Here is a 12,109-nt window from a genome sequence, read left to right as displayed (position 1 = left end):
AACGAGATTTTGAAAAGGAAAGAATCGATACCCTTATGTCATCTACTAATCCACTCCAAAGAGCTGAACCCGAGTATATTTCACAAGATATCGAAAACGTCCTATTTATAAACATTCATTAGCAAAAAAAAAAAAACCAACATGAGAAAACAGAAACACAGAGCAGACGTTCACAATGGAAACCTCGTAACAGACATGTTTCCAGACAGACAGAGAGAGATGTTACACACGGAGGAACAGAGCGCTCACGCCCCCCCCCTCCCCCCTCCCCACACACACACACACACAGGCTCCAAACAGGAAACTTTTTTACACAGGCAGCGAGAGTACAGGCAGGGAGAGAGAGAGATAGGAAGAAATAGCTCCATGCGTTTACAGGAACAGTCCCCCCCCACGCCTCCCCCCCCTAATGACACACACAAATCACTGAATAATTATTTTTCAAAGAAATAAGATAAACGCTGAAGGTGGCTTGGCCTCCTAAGCTATGCGCTGTCCTACCTCTTTTAAACAATAATAACAGTTTAAACATAAAAAAAAATTCACACAGGCACACACAAATCACTGAATAATTATTTTTCAAAGAAATAAGATAAACGCTGAAGCTGTCCTACTTCTTTTAAACAATAACAACAGTTTAAACACAAAAACAAATAGATTACTTAACTCAAGAATAGCGCAGGAGACCGAAGAGAGAGCCTCGAAGCCGATGTCTGGTGCAGACCTATGGACACGCGTGGTCCACGGGTCCGGTCCGTGAAGATTTTCACGTACCCCATTAGCTGGTCTGTGTCCCAAAAGGATAATCCGTGTTCCTGAAGCGATAATTAACGACCAAAAACAACCCCGCTCTGAAGATAAATCAGCGGAGCTCTCTCTCTTCATTGGGGGAAAAAAAGGAAGAAGGAACTTTTTCCTTATCTGATTCTTTGTGCCTTTTCGGTAACAGCTAATTAAATAAATTAGACTTACGCACTTCAAAGGAGACTCGAACGGGACCAAGTTGATGGGTATTTTATCCCATCATGATAAAAAATGTCAGGGGAGGACTGTAAAAAACCCCTGTAACTGAATCTAAAGATAATAGCTTCGTTTAGCAAAGAGCTAGAAGCTGTGAGACTCCGAAGCAACAGCCAAACTGCTCCGGATGCCTCAGAGTACATTTACTTTTAGGAGTAATCCCATTACAATACTTATACTTAACTTTAGCTTTTACCAAAATACTTTAAGTAAATAGCTAATATGAACAGGAAGGATTACCCCATCACCAAAAGATTACCTTATTTCACCAGAAAGAGAGACGTCCATTTCAGAGGGAGGTTTTTAGTCGTTTTATATCATCGTTTCAGAGAGAAATAGAACATGGATTCACAAACACAGCAATAATAATCAAATACAGAGCCTAGACCCCGTGGGGTCTAGTAGAATGGTTGGGTTTCTCTCTACCGTCTCCCAAAATGGAATCCGGTATATATACTTTTACAAAACAAAATGGAGGATCGTACAAAGCGACGTGGCACGACCGAGGAGTATCGGGCACTCAAAGTATGGAAAAGTACTGGACTAGAAAAATACTGGATGAAATGGAAAATTACAAAACACAGAGGTTGTCTCGGTCTCAATGGATCTCGGAAGGGAGGTGCCTGGCTGATAAGACAGCCATGCAGCAAGGCCAAATTCATGTAGGGAGACAGTGAGACAGTGATTCACACTAACAGCGCGAAGTCACTACCAGATTAAAAGGGTCAAAAGGTCAAAGGAAATGGTCAATCAAGCATAAAATATAAACAGATAGAAATTATCTATCAGTTCATCAGCTTCCTGGAGCGTTTTGGTTTCATCTCGATGATTTATGGCATAAAGCTCATGAAAAAAAATATATATGTTTTTCATGCATTTTCTCCTTTGTGATGATGATGGTGCACAAACTCTTACATTTCTTTAAAATATAACCAAGAAATGATTGAATTTCAGGATTTAGAGATAGTTACTAGTTGGGGAGAGTGTGACAATCCTGTTCATAGCAACCTGCCGCTGGGAGTGTTCTGCTCGAAGGCCGGTGCTAATGTTAATTTGATCATCTGTGTAAAGTTGCCCGGACGGCCAAGGCTCCAAGAACAGTCAGTAATGCAGTTTAAGGGTCTTTATTTTTTCCCAAAAACTCCTCCACCAAAATCCAGACAATTGTTCAGTGCAATAATAACAAACTAGATTACAGGCAACAAAATAAAGAAAGGACCAAAAGATAAATAAATACTTGGGCAACACTACTTTCAAATAAATACTGCCACAAATAACACCTTGAATAAAAGTAAACTAAACATTCTCAATAATGCTTTACAATAAACAAGTATAAATCAGCATGTAAACCAAATGACAATAATAAGACGGCATAAGAAACACCCCTCTACTGCACAGCACTTGGACCCTTCCTAATCAAGGGAAATGCCACCAGCTGTGCAGGAGAGACAATTAGCAAACCATCCAAAACATTAGTCCTTTCCTTTCATGTTATAGAGAGCAGTTTTATGTATATATAGGGCACGGGTTGCCCTGTGACAATCTGGTTAAACACATTAATCTGTCAAGATTTAACGATTGTGTTTGTCTATGACAGTATATAAGCAGGATCATATAGCAGGAATTATCGCGTTCCTGGGAGTCTGGATGTTCCGGGGGATCCCCACACGGTAACTCTATCATTTCTCGACCGTTTCGGACGCGGGGCGACTCGCCGCCACCCTGGGCGTGGTTCCTGTGGGTCTAGAAGTTCCAGGGACCCCCACACGGAGTTGCACCACTCAGTTCACACGGGTGCGAATTTTTTATATTACTCCTACAGATTTTGTCCAAATATCACACAACCCTGCTGAAAACAAGAAATGATCACATTGTGATATTTGTCAGGTGAAAGAAGCGCTGTCTCTGTTGAGCTCTTCCTTCCCCGTCACCCTGTGAGTGTGAGCATGCTTCTCTGCTGCGTTGCTCTGTGTCTGCAGCCTGCGTGGCTACAGTGTGAGCATGCTTCTCTGCTGCGTTGCTCTGTGTCTGCAGCCTGCGTGGCTGCCTTCTCTGCTGCGTTGCTCTGTGTCTGCAGCCTGCGTGGCTGCCTTCTCTGCTGCGTTGCTCTGTGTCTGCAGCCTACGTGGCTGCCTTCTCTGCTGCGTTGCTCTGTGTCTGCACTCTGCAGCCTGCGTGGCTGCAGTGTGAGCATGCTTCTCTGCTGCGTTGCTCTGTGTCTGCAGCCTGCGTGGCTGCCTTCTCTGCTGCGTTGCTCTGTGTCTGCAGCCTGCGTGGCTGCCTTCTCTGCTGCGTTGCTCTGTGTCTGCAGCCTGCGTGGCTGCAGTGTGAGCATGCTTCTCTGCTGCGTTGCTCTGTGTCTGCAGCCTGCGTGGCTGCCTTCTCTGCTGCGTTGCTCTGTGTCTGCAGCCTGCGTGGCTGCCTTCTCTGCTGCGTTGCGCCTGCGTGGCTGCCTTCTCTGCTGCGTTGCTCTGTGTCTGCAGCCTGCGTGGCTGCCTTCTCTGCTGCGTTGCTCTGTGTCTGCAGCCTGCGTGGCTGGCTTCTCTGCTGCGTTGCTCTGTGTCTGCAGCCTGCGTGGCTGCAGTGTGAGCATGCTGGAAAATATCTTGCACATTTGAATTACTGGGGGGGTGGGGGGAAGAAAAAACAGAAACTTTGGCATAGCTCATATGTGAAGACATTAATCAATGTTTAGATTATTCTCATGCATAGACCTAAATAATTATGTGTGTATTTATTTCTGTACTGCAGCTTGTAAATGTCTATGGTAGACTTATTTTTATAGTCGTCTGGTAGGCTATACAGATTAGGTCCATGGATGAGCTCGCCTGTACGGTCATCAGCATGTTGCGCGCGTGACGGTGTATGCGTGCAGGGACGTGCACACATCAAAGGGGGCTTCAGCCCCTGCACTTTTACCCGTCTGTAAAACAACTGCCCTTTCCTAGACCACTAATGCAGCATTTACTACGCGTGAATTCCGTTTGTGTCCGAGCATAGGCATGGCAATGCCCTGCCTGCCTGTGATTGGCCTACCGACACTGCCCGTCTTGGCTGTCCTCCGAGGTGGATATAATGCTGGATAGTCAGACGCGAGGTTACTCTCCGTTTTGGGAAATAATACAAGTATACGGTATGATACAAGAGAACTATAACTTGTGACTTTTATTTTTGTAGAAGAGGCAAACTAATATTGTTTATATCGTTTTGCTTTGATGGAATAATTGCTTGAACATGCACTCCGTAATGTGATTTGATTTGGGTGTATTCTAAAATAAAGTGTTGATTATTGTGTTATTATTGATTATTATGTCTGTCTGTCTGTCTGTCTGTCTGTCTGTCCAGCCTGACATTCACAAATAGCACTTCATCAGTATACGCGCACACATATGCAACGTTGTGTTTGTGTTCCACACTAGCTGATTGCAGGCCAGCCTTCCATTGTGTCTTCCTACTATTGTCCGATGATTGTATTTTGGTCTCCAGCGACGTGAGTGCAACAATGGGCCACTCCGTGAGGGAATCACGCAGAGAGCCCTCGCATGACAGATTGATGACGGACTCACTGAGTGACGGACTTGGCCTACTCGGCCTATGTATTTAATAATAACTGCTAATTAATAACAAAGCCCATTTTTAGTAAGCAATTTAAAAGGCAGGTGGCTTGCAGTTCCGTGCTGGTGCTGGACAAAAGGTAGATACACACAGAGAAGGAGAAGTCCGCACACAGTCTTTGCTCCAACAGTGTTTATTTAGTTAAAACACCATTCTAATCAGGACACAACGGCCTTCATCAGGTGAATTTTTTGTAAGCAGACATATTATTTTACCACTGAATCAACCTTTAATGCACCTAAACCCACTGCAACATTGCAACAAAGCTGGTTAGCAAACTGCCCTCCCACTCTGGGCGTTTTGGTGTAGAGCACATCAAAGCCTTCTACAAAAACCTTGGTGTTTGTAAAGATGATTTTAAAATGGCAATGGTAACAACCGAGGAGGTACTTAAAAAACTGAGTGCCCTCCAACCCCACAAGGCCACTGGCCATGACAATATTTCCTCCAAATTTCTCAGAGACTCAGCCTTTTCCATAGCTCCAGTCATCACCCACATAGTTAACCTCTCCATCAAACAGGGACAGGTCCCCCAAGATTTTAAACTGGCCAAAGTAACCCCCTTGTACAAAAAAGGGAGTAAATTAGAACCCGGCAACTACCGCCCTATTTCTATTCTAAGCTCCATCTCGAAAGTGATGGAAAAAATAGTCTATGAACAGGTTGAAAAGTATCTTGCCACTAATAAATTGCTGTACGAGTTCCAATCTGGTTTCAGAACATCCCACTCCACTGACACATGCCTCCTCTATTTGAGCGACCACATCAAACACGAGGTGGATGCTGGAAAATACTGCGGCATGGTCATGCTGGACCTCCAAAAGGCTTTTGACACCGTGAACCACTCCATACTGGTTAACAAGCTTAAAGCTATTGGTTTTGATAGCACATCAGTGAGCTGGATGCAATCCTACCTGGAGGGGAGAGAACAGATGGTGGAGGTGAACGGAACACTGTCCCCTCCCCTCCCAGTGAGCTGTGGCGTCCCACAAGGAAGCATACTAGGGCCTTTACTGTTCCTAATTTATGTTAACGACATGACTTCAGCTTGTGACTGCAACTTGTTCCTGTTCGCAGATGACTCAGCACTGCTGGTCTCGGACAGGAACAAACTGCAGGTTGAAAAGACCCTCAGCTCTGAACTCGGTAGAATCTGCACCTGGCTCGCTGATAACAAACTATCCTTACACCTGGGAAAAACTGAATCCATCCTCTTCGGATCAAATAGTAAACTCAGCAAGGCAGATGGCTTCTTGGTTAGAGTGGGTGACAATATTATCACACGAAAAGATCAAATTACCTACCTAGGTTCCATCCTGGAGGCCAATCTTTCCGGTGATAAAATGGCCACCAACGTAATCAAAAAAGTCAATCAAAGAACAAGATTCCTTTACAGGATCTCCTCACTGGTCAGCAAAAACACCTTGAAGACCTTAACAGGAGCCCTCATACAAGGTTTCTTTGACTATGCATCCACCTCTTGGTACCACAGCACCTCAAAGGCCCTTAAAACAAGGCTCCAGACCTCTCAAAACAAACTGGTCAGGCTCCTACTTGGCCTCACCCCCCGAACCAACCTCACCCCTGCCCACTTTGACAGGCTGGGATGGCTTAGGGTTGACGACAGAGTACAGCATCTTGCAATGGGTCTGGTACACAAGATTCGATACACCACCAAGATACCCATGTACCTGTCTAAATACTTCCTTAATGTAAACGAAGTCCACACCCACAACACCAGAGGGAGTGCAACAAACCATGTACAACCCAGATTCGGCACAAACAAGGGACTAAATTATTTTCGCTCCTATGCCACCAAAATGTGGAACGCCCTACCAACAGTCATTAAGTCATGACTCCTTCAAAACCGCTCTCAAAGGGCACCTACGGATGGCTGCAATTCGAAACTGGCCTCTGTAAAATCTGAATCCCCCCCACCCCATTTTCCCTCACTGTATATTGTATCTTTTCCCTTTTTTGCTTCCCATATGATGAATTCCTGTTCTGTTCTTTACCTACAGAGAAATGTCTATTTGTATGTCTCTAAATGTTTGTATGCTTAATTGGGTCGTCCACTCACAGTTGACAGTCTTTGTATTGAGTTTGTGCTTAAAATGTACTGTAAATTATACAAACTGTTAATAAAGATTTCAATCAATCAATCAATCAAACTGCAGGGGCTGCAGTGGGTTTTCTTAACCGTGCATTGTGAGCTTGTACTTTATATATCGGCTATTTTTTGCTTAATTGTCGTACGACTTACAGTATAGTGCTTATAGAAAGTTCTGTTTTGTTTTGACAAATTGAGTCATACGATCACAGTCTTGGTGAGCCATTGAAGGTTAAGTGCTTTGCTCAAAGGGCTGAGGGAATGATATTAATTCCTCAGCGGTGTGAGAACCCCTTCTCAAATACGTTCTCACACTGGGATTTTCCCAGCAGATCTGGGGGATTTGAGTCTGCAACATTCCTGTCACAATTAAGGCCTGCTCCTTTCGTGTCACAACTAAGTAGTGTACCTTCGGCACTCGACTAACTTTCCGGGTCAACCCTGCGTTGACCCGGGCCTGCGTTGAACAGGCCTTCGGTCTTTGTTGTTTCAAGTGTTCAATGAACTGAAGGATGCATTTTCTAAGAGCCGAGGAATGAATGAATGAGGTTCACAGACAGAATGGCTGTTCAGATTGATGTGTCCAACTCTGAGCCCTGAAGACACATTAAACACACCGACACCTACCGACATATATGGCAGACAAACGCTTCAAATGCTGCAAAACAAATGCTCCCTTGAGTGTGCAGATTAGTGTTTTTTTGTGGAGATGCATGATATTGAAATTCTGACCGATATCCGCTCTCTGATTATGTGCAGGGTCATATCATCCGATACCGATACATTACATTATTATATATTATTATACATTAATATATTGAACTCTTTATATTATTATTATTGAATATTACATTTCTTCATTTCTGTTTTGCTGGTCAAAGTGGATGGATGTTAGGTCCTCCTCTTCACTAACAGACAGACAGACAGACAGAATCCTTCCGCCTGCACCTGAAGCATCATGTGTTCCCAACGTCCCTGTGTGGCACAAAAAAACGAGTCCGGGATGATAAACAGAACAGAGGCAGGAAATATCCAGGGTCACTCCCTTTATTTATCATCAGATACTGAAACCTGGACGCATAGGACAGAACTACGGGCTCGTGAAATGGCTACAGGCTAACGGCTGGATTTAGACCAGAATAGATGCTTATGCTGTTCACGTTACAGCCAAGCCAATTACACACATGCACGCACACACACACACACCCACACACACACACACACACACACACACATCAAAACACGGCACGCTGCACCTACGCTGTTTGTTTATTAGCTGTTTATGTGACAACAATGGTCATTGTGTATACAGGGGGTGTGACGAGCGAGCAGGCCTGCTCTTCTCCATGTACAGTACGTGCTGCAGGGTAAATATAGCCAACGGCTCTATCATTGTTACTTTCACATATTAGACAACAATAGAGGAAGCAGCGGGAGAAAGGAAGGGTCTGTATTGTGTAGTAGTATAGTGGAGTTTATCACTATTTTAGTAACAATGATCATGTCCACTTATACGTTATGCACGCCATCTGATGAGCCACCGCGTGCGTGCGTGCGTGCGTGCGTGCATGTGCGCGTGTGTGTATGTGTCAGAGAGAGAGGTCTCTCTAGGTCGTCCATACATCTGGCCAGTTTGTTGGTGCTTTGCGATCCTGCGTCTTAAGTAGACATCCACATAGTGTATGTTAAAACAGTTTAAAGTGCCAGGGGCGTTAAGACGAGCTTGTCCTTACTTTGTCCGCGGTGCCAGAGCCGTAAAGACAAACTTTGTTTAATCCACGTTAATCGCCGCTTGATTAGCGTCACGTTAGCATTTGTTTCTTCTTTTTATCTAGCACCGAACGATTTTAACGTAAAAACGGCCAAAAATCCCGTGTGCACGCCCGTGCACGCGCACAAGCCGTATCTATATGCATTATGGCTCATAATCTGAAAAAAATGCAATATTCTGCACTTGATTTGAGCTTAGATTGACTTTGTCATGATATAGAAAGCAATCGCGGGGCAAAACTGATCCCAGGTCAGTATAATGAAATGGCCGACTTTCACTACCAAAACATCTAGGGTCATTTGGGGGACTTTATTTGAATACGTCTGGCATGGGCAACGGCCCTATCTTGTGGATGCCGGCAGTATGGCACTTAAACAGTTTTAATGTGGGACGTCTTCGTGACTGATGCCCGTGTGTTAGTTCCCTGCACAGCACTAACTTGCTGGCTGGCAGCTATCTGTAGTTCCTGGGGGCAGACATTAGTCAGACTTGACAACAGTCCGACATACATGGCCGGTTAAGACACATGCGTGGCCGGTTACGACAGCTCTACAGCGTTGAAACGACTTTTATTCGGCTCTAAAATAGGAGTATGAATCGGCCCTATAGACTCACCCGTGGTTCCGCGTGCGTTATAGGGTTGGCTTAGGTTTTGGGGTAGGGCGTCAGACCGAAGTAGTGTCGGACTGTTAGTATGTCAGACCAAAGATATGCACCTGTAGTTTCTTACCGTTTCTGGAGGAACCTGAAGTCCCTTTTCAGCCAAATGATCCATTTTGAGAATTGTGCCCTGGAAGGCCCGCCCTATAGAGAGTTGAAACCAGTTGAACATCACTGAAATAAATCATGGTGAGGTTTGTCGTATATATATAATAGGCAATCCATCAAAGATTATACAAAAATAAGACCCAGCTTGACATGATGTGCGTGTAACATATAGGAGAGGCTGAGGGCGGGAATATTTGGAAAATCGCTGATTGTCTGTCTGTATGTTACGCATTCTTTAGAACTAACTTCCTGAATCTCGCAGGCATCGCATGCCAGAAGACACTCCATCACTCCATGCTTTACATTCTGGGTGGGCATCCCTGTGGGCAATGTACACACACACACACACACACAGCTCTAATGATTTCCTTTATGTTGAAGCTGTCATCATTTCCTGTGTGTTGTTGTGGTTTCACTAATAGATTAAGGTTTTGCACGCGTGTATAGAGGCAGTTAAGGCCTTTAGGTCACAGGAGTTCACAAAGTAAGCTTCACTGGGTGTACAAACACTGAAATCCGTCAGTATTCCACTGCATTAAGGACATTTATGAATATACCTGAGGATACCTGTTCCACCGTTGTCTCAGCTCATTTAACCCATTCTGGTGTTTTTTTTGTTTTTTTTAAGATATTTTTTGCGGGTTATGCCTTTTATTGGTTTTTGAAGGGACAGACAGTAGGCTGACAGGAAACGGGAGAGAGATGGGGGAAGACATGCAGTAAAGGCTGTGTCGGGCTCGGGAGTCGAACACGCGGCACACTGCGACTGGATTACCAGTCGGGTGCCCAGACGGTTACGCCACCGCCTGGGCCCCTTTAGGTGTTTTAACTATAAGCATTATGTTCTACTTTAGCTATTGAAAAATAGCTAAAGTTTTTCACGAAGACAATGATTCATTGTATTACACATTTTACATTTCTAAATATGCAAATGAGGCATTAGGAAAATGTGCAAAAAATAGAAAATATGAAAAAGCTACTATACTGTGGAAGGGTCATCATATATTCATTTACTTCTATTGATCCTATGAACAATTTAATATAGATATGGTTTTCATAATTAACATTACAATTTTGGAGCTCTGGCGCATTGACAAAGAACCAAAAAGAACTGAACCGGTTCCCATTCTCTATATTCAGACCGCAGCCATCTTGCCAGCAAGGTGATACCTATAGGGGACACTTATCCTCTTTCAATCTGTAAAGTTTTAGTTTAATAAAAATCCACCGTAGACATTTTATGAGCTATACTTCCTGTCAAGATAATCACTTGCAGATGATTATCTTCAGAGTATCAGAGTATGGAAGCGCTCGTTATCAGTAAAGCAACCTCCTGCTGCCTCCTGCATTATGTGCACATTCAAAACAGGTGGTACACATGGGCCGTTGAGTGATAGTCAACGAGCACCTCCAAACTCTAGCACTTGCAAGGAATTGTCAGTTGCTGGCCCGTCTGAAAATACCTTTAGGGCTCTATTTTCGTCCATACTTAACCCCTTATCCCGAAACTACTTTGCCTCTTTTCACTATCTTGCAAAACATTTTTGAATAGTTAAAACGGCAAGTCTACAAGCTCACAACGTGTCAATGAATGTAGACTGGCTAGTTGAACTATTCAAAAAAGGCCAAGAAGTTTAGGGATAAGGGGTTTACACCTTGCCTGCCAAATAACACATAATTCCAACTCACTGTAACAGTAATATGCTATTATGGAAACAGAATTATTTGGTATCATGTTGTTATGTATTATGCCTTTTATGTCAGTATAGTTGTCAGTCAACGAGGAAGCCAATACATCTAGACCCTTTCGGGACCTTTTCTGTATTTGGCATGTCGACGTCCCAAATACAGAAAAGGTAAACAAGGGTCCCGGAAGGGGCTACCAAATACCAATACATCCTGTATTAGTGATGATGCATGCTGGACAGAAATGTGTCTTAACCATCTAGGGCTGTATTTTGCGTGTATTAAGTACCAGGTCTTATTACCTAACTTGAGTAAACTAAAGACCTGGAGGCGTGATCAATGCTCTTTGGCATTTGGCAATGACACGTAGCAAATCCACCAGCGGGCTCAGGGATCGAACCCGGGACAGGGTGTCATGCATCAAAGTCTATGGTACAGTATATCCTACTACGTGCCTTAACCACTTGGTTATTAGCGTCCTCTCATAGTTAACTTAGACTGCCCTATAGGCTAGAAAGCCAAAGTGCAACTACATTTTTGGACACACATTAGCCTTAGTGATTTTGGGGTATAAACAATTACCTCAAGAACAGCTATACAGTTAGTGTAATTTATGACTTGTATGCTGATATATCAATTGGCTGACCAGTCGACACACTTCTATACCCATTTCTCAGTTAAAAGTTTAGCTTTTGAAATGCACACACGGCACCACACACACACACACACACACACACACACACACACTCTCTCTCTCTCTCTCTCTCTCTCTCTCTCTCACTGTGTGTGCATGAGAATCACATGGTCTATGTTCGAGTTTACAGACACATGCGGATATCAATCAGATGAACCCTGTGAGAGTGAGAGTGTGTGCCTGCCCTGTACTAATGTACTGTAAATTCATATTGATTGTATCATGTATGTTTATTGTGTGTGGTATTTGTGTACTGTATGTGTGTGCTATACAGTAGGCAGTCCGGTTTGTGCAGAGCACACATAACGGGATATAACATTTCCTCTCGAATAATAGACGGCATGATCATAATGTACCCTAGCATTTGTGTGTTCATATTGTTTCCCCGTGCATTATTATTGTTTCTCAATCGTTTATTATTGTGTCTGAGCTATTCTCGCGTCGT

This window comes from Protomyctophum parallelum, assembly GCF_964188405.1.
Source record: "Protomyctophum parallelum genome assembly, chromosome: 3".
NCBI lineage: Eukaryota > Metazoa > Chordata > Actinopteri > Myctophiformes > Myctophidae > Protomyctophum > Protomyctophum parallelum.
This window is presented reverse-complemented; position numbering follows the sequence as displayed.